At 41.3% G+C, this 7,953-nt stretch overlaps 1 non-coding gene across 1 annotated transcript; it reads left to right on the top strand.

Annotated features, from left to right (window-relative positions):
* Nucleotides 1–1,401: 1,401 nt before the first annotated feature.
* LOC112085709 lies at nucleotides 1,402–1,507 on the top strand. The gene has a single exon (XR_002899008.1). It is a non-coding gene; the product is annotated as a small nucleolar RNA R71 (small nucleolar RNA).
* The last annotated feature ends 6,446 nt before the right edge of the window (nucleotides 1,508–7,953 follow it).

Raw genomic sequence — 7,953 nt, 5'->3', positions numbered from 1 at the left:
CGGATCAACGACAACTCCTACAAGATCAATCTCCGAGGTAAGTACCCAGTCAGTTCAAGTTTCAACATTGCTGATATCATTCCTTTTCACGCAGATGAAGCCCACTTGAGGACAAGTCCTTTTCCAGACGGGGGGGGGGATGATAGAATCATGGAACGGATGGAAGTTAAGGATGAGAAACAAGACGAGGTTCAGCCCGGAACACAAGACCAAGTGGCCGAGCTAAACGAAGACGAGGTTCAGGACGGGGTACAAAACCGAGGAGCCGACCAGAACGACGTCCTGGCCATGCCAACTGGACCGATGACCAGGTCGCGTACCAAGAAGCTCACGGGAGCAATCCAACAAGTTCTCACCGAGCTAAGGAACCAAGGCCGAGCTGACGACCTAACACCCGTTCACAAAGTCATGACCGTTCTCATGAACTCTGGTCTGAACTGACCTGGTTGGGGTGTTGTTTTAATACTCTTTTTCCTTACATTCGGTTTTGTCCCTCTGGGTTTTCCGAATGGGGTTTTAACGAGGTTAAGGCACGCCCATCTCACGAACATTGTTCGATTCGCGGCCAAGTATAACGGTCAAGGAAGAAACTCAAGAGTCTAGCAAAAGGATGCGAAGGGTCAGCCAGAAGTCCGATCATTATTCAACGTACTTAGTCATTTAGTTTCATTTAATGTCTTTAATGTCTTTTAATTCCCTGAATATGACCGATGGTCTCCTTTTTTTGCCTCTATATAAAGGCACCCATGTATTCGGAACCATATCACTTATCTTTTATAAAATTTCTTTTTGAGTTTTCTCTTTTGTTCTTCTTGAACTTTGTCGATAATTTGGTGGTTAGCCATTGATCGATCTTCGGTTTATCAAGTAGTTCCATCCTGCTTGACGCAGCCTTCCATTCCAAAGTGTGAGAGAGAGTTGTAGTCGTATTTGGGGCTTAGGGAATTTCGTGACTTGTCTCACACCCTAACATCCGGTATCGCAACCCCCTTGATCGTTTTGTCCATCCCCTCGTTTCCTACCTCTTCTTTGAATTTGGGCCTAAGGATTTTCGAGCTCTCGCTCACGCCTTAGCATCTCTTTCACCGAACCGGACTGGATCCAAGGATCTATCAACCTCCACCGAGCCAAGTGTGTGACAATTCTAGGACGGTCTTCTATCATTGACTTACCATGCTTTTTAGCTCAGCAATCTCCCTTGATTCATGACTAGTGATAGTCTTCTTTGATCTGTCATACTCAGGGTTGTTGTTACAGTTAGCTAAAGCCAGATTTTCGATGAGTGCTCTCCCTTGTGGTATGGTTTTTGAACTGAAATCTCCATTGCTGGCAGTGTCAAGAGAAAGTTGGTACTTCTACTGAAGTCCTCTGTAGAAGGTGCTTAGCAGGTTTGCTCCAGAGAAACCATGATGAGGGCAGTCTCTCTCATACTCCTTGAATCGCTCCCAGGCTTCATAGAATGATTCTATTGGGCCTTGTTGGAACCTTTGTATCTTGTTTCTCAGCTGGTTTGATCTTGACTTAGTGTAGAAGTTGTTTAGGAAAGCTGACTTGCATTCTTCCCATGAAGTAATTGAACCAGATGGCACAGTTTTCAACCATCTAAAAGCTTTATCACTTAGAGAGAAAGGAAAAAGCTTACACTTCACATAATCCACAGTTTCTGGAGTTGTTCTCACCATTCCAAAGATTTCTTCAAAAAGATCAATGTGATCCATTGGATGCTCAGTAGAGATTCCATGGAATTGGTTCTGCTTCACCAAGGAGACTATCTGAGGTTTTATCTCATGATTATCTCTTAGAACAGGGATTTGAATAGCTGAACGATTTTGAAAGTGTTGGTGAGGTGCTTCAAAATCGGCAATGAGTCTGTTCTGAGGCTGTCTTCTCGCAGGATTGGCAAGCTGTATTGGTCGATTTGCTTCTCTAACAACTGGTGGAACAATGTTTTCATCATTTCTTCTTCCTTTAACATCGGCCTGGTCTTGTCTCCTTTGGATTACCAGCGACTTGGGCAGGTAGATGGAGACTCTCATGCTACCAAGAGATGTTGAAGAATACTACCAGGGGTTTTAAATTTATAAAACCCTAGTGTCTGCAAGTGCACAGATGTACGTTGTAGGACTTAGGGTGTCGATCCATAGGGAGGATGTCTAATCTGCAAGAAACAACAAACTGGGAAGTACGCAAACTCATAAACCAATAAAAGATATGGGGTTTTTGGTTAAGATCCTAAACTAAACCTAATCTAATATTCACAAGAGATCCAATGCATGATGAATTGTTAAAAGAACATCTAAAGCATATCGACTCAAACTAAAGACTCTTAAACTCATAGGTGGCGATTTAGACTTCTCCGGTTTACTCTAATTGATGTATGGTGGCATTTCCAACTAGCTTCCGGGCGATTTATCTTCATCTGTTTCTGGGAATCTGCATTGAACTAGAATAGACACATGTATGATTAACCAACTGTCGTCACCTTAATCAACTATTCTCTTAGATCTAGCAATTAACTCTCTCTCTCATGCTAAACTTAAGATCATGCTATGAACACTGAATTTGTCTGCTCACATCTTCTCTATAGGTAGCTATCGACTCGTATAGCGACTATGTTCTTCTGAAGCTAGGTATGGATGATCTGATACAGCACTCTCGTGGCTCTGATCGATCCTAGGCTCAGAGAATAGATCATGAATCTACTATAATGCTTTACGAATGACTAAGAAGAGATGAGATCCAGAATATGGCTAAGAACAATAGAGATCCTAATCGATATATAGGCTTGTCGATATCTTCAAACAACTTGACTCTTTGGGACTAATCTACATGATGCAATGAATGATAAAAGACATAGAAGAATGCAAAAGAATGAAACTGAAAAGTTAATAGGATAAAAAGGAGGCAGAACAATGTATCTTGGGAAGAATCCCCATCTCCATCGCCTAACACTAGAAAAACAAAGTTTGGTGGCTCAAAATCTCATTACAAGAGCACACACTCGTTTAGGGCTGCTAAACAATGTATTTATAGGTCCTAAGGTCTTCCAGGTCTATTTTAGGGCTTCTCTGAAGAGGAATGGCGAAGTGGGCTTTGATGTTGGGCCTTGTGAGAGTCTTAAGGTCCACCGGGGGTGAGAGTCTTCCAGGGCAGGTAAAACATTTTGCCGCGGGTGAGAGTCTTCCGGGACTGGTGAACTGGGTCAACGTGTTCTCCATGTATCTTTTGATTGCACCGTTGAATCTTTGTGCTGTAAAGTGCTATGGAAAGCTGGTTGTCTCCTCTTCATTGTCTCCAAATTTGAGCTGGATCAAACGATGAGAAAGTCTTCATTTGAGGCTGAACTTCTGACGGTCTGAGTCTAAGTTAAAAATGTGGATTTCTTCCATTTTGCCATCATATTCCCTAAGTTTCCTGAAAAGAGCCTGAAACTACAAATACAGGGAAATCATAATAAAATTTCCTAAAACAAATTAAAACCTTTGAAAAAGCATTTGAAATCAATGGTGAAAAGTGGTCAAAATTAGGTGTTATCAACTCCCCTAGACTTAAGATTTTGTTTGTCTTCAAACAAAACAAGATCTAATCTGGAAAAATATCATTCAACAAAAATGAGAAGGGAACTCAAAAATATCAGCAACCATACTTCTAGACCTTAATTATGGACAATGCATCAATCAGATCAAGTCTAGAAAATTCTCACCAAAATACAAACATAACCAGTCCGCTAATCAGTCATGCGAAAATCCACACACTTAGAACTAATTTACAGTCAACTAGCTCTTAGTATTCATTAAAGGTTTCAGTGGTTCTCATCAAAAAGACATTAAACAAGGCATTCAAGGTTAGGTATCAAAAAGGCTTTTTAATGGTAAGGCTGATGTGTTTAAGGTTACCTCTTTTTGGAAAGACAGGATATTATGCAAAACAGCAAGAGAGGATGGAACTGATAAATGCCCCCACAGTTTCAGTCACACTCTTCTTGCTTCAAGATTTCTGATCTCCGTTCTTTAGGTTCTCCTTATATTTCCCCAGACTTGGATTTTCGTCCAGGTTGTGAATCCATAACTCCTTAAGTGAATACCTATTGCCTTGGCTCAAGTGATTTCGGCTTCTAAGACTCTTTAGGCTTTTAGTTTCTTTTCCTTTCTTTCTTTTACTCTTTTTTCGTTTTTTTTATTATTATTATTATTTTTTTTTTGAAAGGGGAAACTGCCTTTTGACTTGGAGTCTTAGGGAACACGAAAATTACCTTTAAAAATGAGTTTTTCTGAGGCATCAAAAGATTTTCTGGCACACTCCCTTCTGGTCTCTTTCAGTCTTTCTCTTGAGTGACTGAAAATTATGTTGTTCCTCCCTCTCCGGCGTTTTTGCACATATCTTTCAATATAAACTTAAGAGAGAATGCATAAGGTTTGAACATGAAGGTTTGGGTTAAGGGTGTGGTACCAGCTAAAGATGAACTGGCCATCTAAGACAACAAAGAGTGGTATCAATAAGGAAAATATGTCCTATATGTCTATCATGACGCCTTCTTTAAAACCATTGATGAGAAAATTTAAATGTCAAGATTAAGTCCAAGTAAGATGAGCTAGTATATCCTGGCAGAAAAGATCTTCATGAATAGAAGTCCTCTGGTGGGATTTAGTAGTGTAAGTACTCTAGCTACCGCCTAGTGTAGTACTACACCTTGAAAGAGCTTTTATGAGTGATTGGTGTAGAAGCAAACAGGTTGGTTATCATCATTTAATTTTGTCATTATTCCCTCAAAATGTTTTTGACCTTTGAAAACACTTTTTGAAACTCCAAAGACTTTGAAAAGGTTTAGGAAAATCGAAAGAAAATTGAAAAATTTTAAAGAAAATGCAGAATGCAAAGGCTCATGCAAGAAAAGGTGGTTAGAAAGGGATGAAATCCTCCCCCAGACTTAAATCACACTGCCCCCAGTGTTAAATAAATTAGGCAAGGATGAGAAATAGAGTATGTGAAAGATTTAAAAAGTTTAAGGAAAATAAAACTTACCTGGTGATGGTGATGGATTGTGATGTTGTTGTGGTGGTGTTGCTGGATCAAACTTGGATGCTAGGGATCCAAAACTGATTTGAACAAGGTGGTGGTGGTGGCCAAGGATGAAATGGATGTGGCCAAGGATGGATGGAGGTGGCTAAGGTGGAACAGATGTGGCCAAGGTGGCCGGATGTGCTGGCCGCGGATGAAAACATCCCGGCCGCGGTAGGACGTGCGCCGGGCATGGTTGAAGACGTCGCGGCCGCGGTAAAACTCAGGCTGGCCGCGACCTTTTCTTCTCTTATTTTTTTTTTATGGCATACTAAGGCCTGTCTAAAATAAGAAAAAAAAATTTTTAATAGAAAAATAAAGCTTAAATAAAAGCAAATAAGTACCTAAAATGGGTTGCCTTCTATCAGGCGCTTTGGTTTATAGTCCTTAGCTAGACTTTGCAAAGAAAAAGACTTAGTTCTAATAGGATCTTGTCCTAAGACAAGTCCTTTTCGAAATCCTCCTGTTCTGTCTTGCAGGTTCTTCATCACTCCAGAGTTTTTCTGGTTCAAATGCCTGGGCTATTTGCTCTCCTCTTTTGCTCTTAAGTGGTGTAGCTTCATAGAAGATGTCCTTGTCGATATTGGCAAAGGAAACTCGCCTGTTGGGCCAATCCATGATGGCTCCAGCAGTTGCTAAGAAAGGCCATCCAAGAATAACTGCATAAGAGTCATCTTTGGTCTTCACTATGTATAAATCGACAGGTGCAATGCAATCTCCAATCCTTAGAGGAATGTCTCGGGCTATCCCTCTTGGTGTTGCACTTGAATCATCTGCTAAGCTAATCTTTGTCATGGTACTTGAGATATGCTTAATGCCAAGTCTCAAAGCAGTTGCTTTGGACATCATGTTAATGCAAGCTCCAGAATCACAAAGAATATTGAGGAATCTTTCACCACTAATGTCACAAGAGATAAGAAATTGACCTTTGTCTTGAACTTTGTGCAGAGTTCGAGCTGGTCTACCTTCTTGGGCGTGAGTGAACAAGTCCTTCATCTCTTGGATTGACTCTTTGCTGTCACAAAAGAAGTGGCCTATCATGTAGTCTCTACATTCTTTGGCAAACGAAATTCTTTCTGGCAGGGTCTGAACTACTTGGTTGAACTCTTCAAGTGCTTCTTTGCTGATCTTGTTTGTGTAATCACTGGCTTCTTGGGGATCTTTGAGATGGATCCTGTAAACAGCTGCATCAGGTGATGATCTAGGAAAAGATAGATACCTGGCTCTTCTGAAATATGTAAAGATGTTCTCCTTAGTCTCCTTGCTGTATCTAAAGAAGACTTGAAGGCAGCCTTGCTTCCAGACATCATCGAATGCAAGACAGAGAGGAATAGACTTCACAAACTTGTTGAATTCGATCAGTCTCTCTCATTATATGCTCTTGGTTATTGGTTCTGTGTTGTCATCAGATTAATCATCCCTAGGGTTTGGATCTTTTACAAACAAACCATACTCTTCATCTTCTGAGAATTGCTCTTGAAGCTCATTGTCACAAGTGTAAACCATGTTGCAAGATGCATAAGTGTTGGATTCTTCATTTTCCTTTGATGCTTCTGCAGTGATTGAGAAGACAACTTGATTAAACAACCTAGGTCTGGTCACATAAGGTCAGTTTTCTGATGAACAGGCTTCAGAAAGAGGTTTAAAGTTCTCCCAGTTTGAGAAATCATGCTCCACCGCGGGTGAGGAGCTCGGAGCCGCGGTGGGAGTGGCTCTGGCCGTGGGTGAAGAGCTCGCAGCCGCGGTCAGCTCCTTCCGGCTCTCCATGCTTGTTTCTTCAATCTCCTCTTCTCCATTGTTGTTCTCTTGATTCCAGTGGTTGTCAGGCATGTCTTGGGTATCCAAATCATTGATTCCAGAGTTCAGATCACACTCCTTATGATCTTTAGAAAGTTTTTCAACTTTCTCTTCTACTTCATCCAAAGCATAGACAACTTCGTCTAAATTAGCATCAAGCTCTTCTGTCTTGTTTTCAACCTTTACTACGCTTTGCCACAGCTCCAATGTGTAGTCGTAGGTCTGGTTTTTGCTCTCATTCAGCTCCTTATCCAAGTCATCGATCTTAAAGGTTAGGGTTTGCAGCTCCCTTTCGTTTTGCCAGATGCTGAACTTGCTTTTGTCTTGTTCTTCCCTGACAGACTCTATCCTCTGGTCTAACACGTCGTTAGCTTTGGTTCTCTGATCCTCCAGTGTCTTCACATGCTCAGAGAGTTCATCAAACCTTTTGTCAAGGCTGATGATCACGTCATCTATTCTTGTTTGCAGGGCAGCATTGATTTGGGGTTGGGAGTCAAGGAACTGATTCAGTTTGGCTTCCAATCGATTAATCAGGATGTTAAGTCGATTGTTCTCATAGTTCTGGTGCAGAATCTGATGAGGAAGAGGATGAGACGGTCGACGTTTCACCAGGTATGGCGAATAGGGCTCATCTCGGTGGTGTGGAGGTCGCGAGTCTTCATGTGGGTGGTTCGGATTAGGATTCTGAAGATGATGATCAAAATCACGTCTGGAGGGTGATTCAAATGCGCAGGGAGATTCACACAGGTCGCAGGACCTTTGCTTAGGGTTAGGGTTTCTCCTTGAATGATCCATGCTTCAAAAAGTTTCTGAAACAACAGAAGAAAGAATCAGAAAAATAAAAAGTTAAGTTGTTTATGAATTTGGTTTACTTCCTATGTTGCTTTGGTAGAAACTCGACATATATATAGTCGTCTGCGGCTTCAACCTCCCAGGTTTAGACCTCCAACGACTTCATGCCTCTCCGGCAACGGTGCCAAAAACTTGATGGGCTTGCAGGGCCTAGGGTTGTTGTTTTAACAAGCCCGTTGGTCCTGCAAAAGTTTTAAATTTATAAAACCCTAGTGTCTGCAAGTGCATGATAACACCGTATTTTGA

The sequence above is a fragment of the Eutrema salsugineum genome, unplaced genomic scaffold (genome assembly GCF_000478725.1).
Source record: "Eutrema salsugineum unplaced genomic scaffold, Eutsalg1_0 scaffold_3, whole genome shotgun sequence".
NCBI lineage: Eukaryota > Viridiplantae > Streptophyta > Magnoliopsida > Brassicales > Brassicaceae > Eutrema > Eutrema salsugineum.
This window is presented reverse-complemented; position numbering and strand designations above follow the sequence as displayed.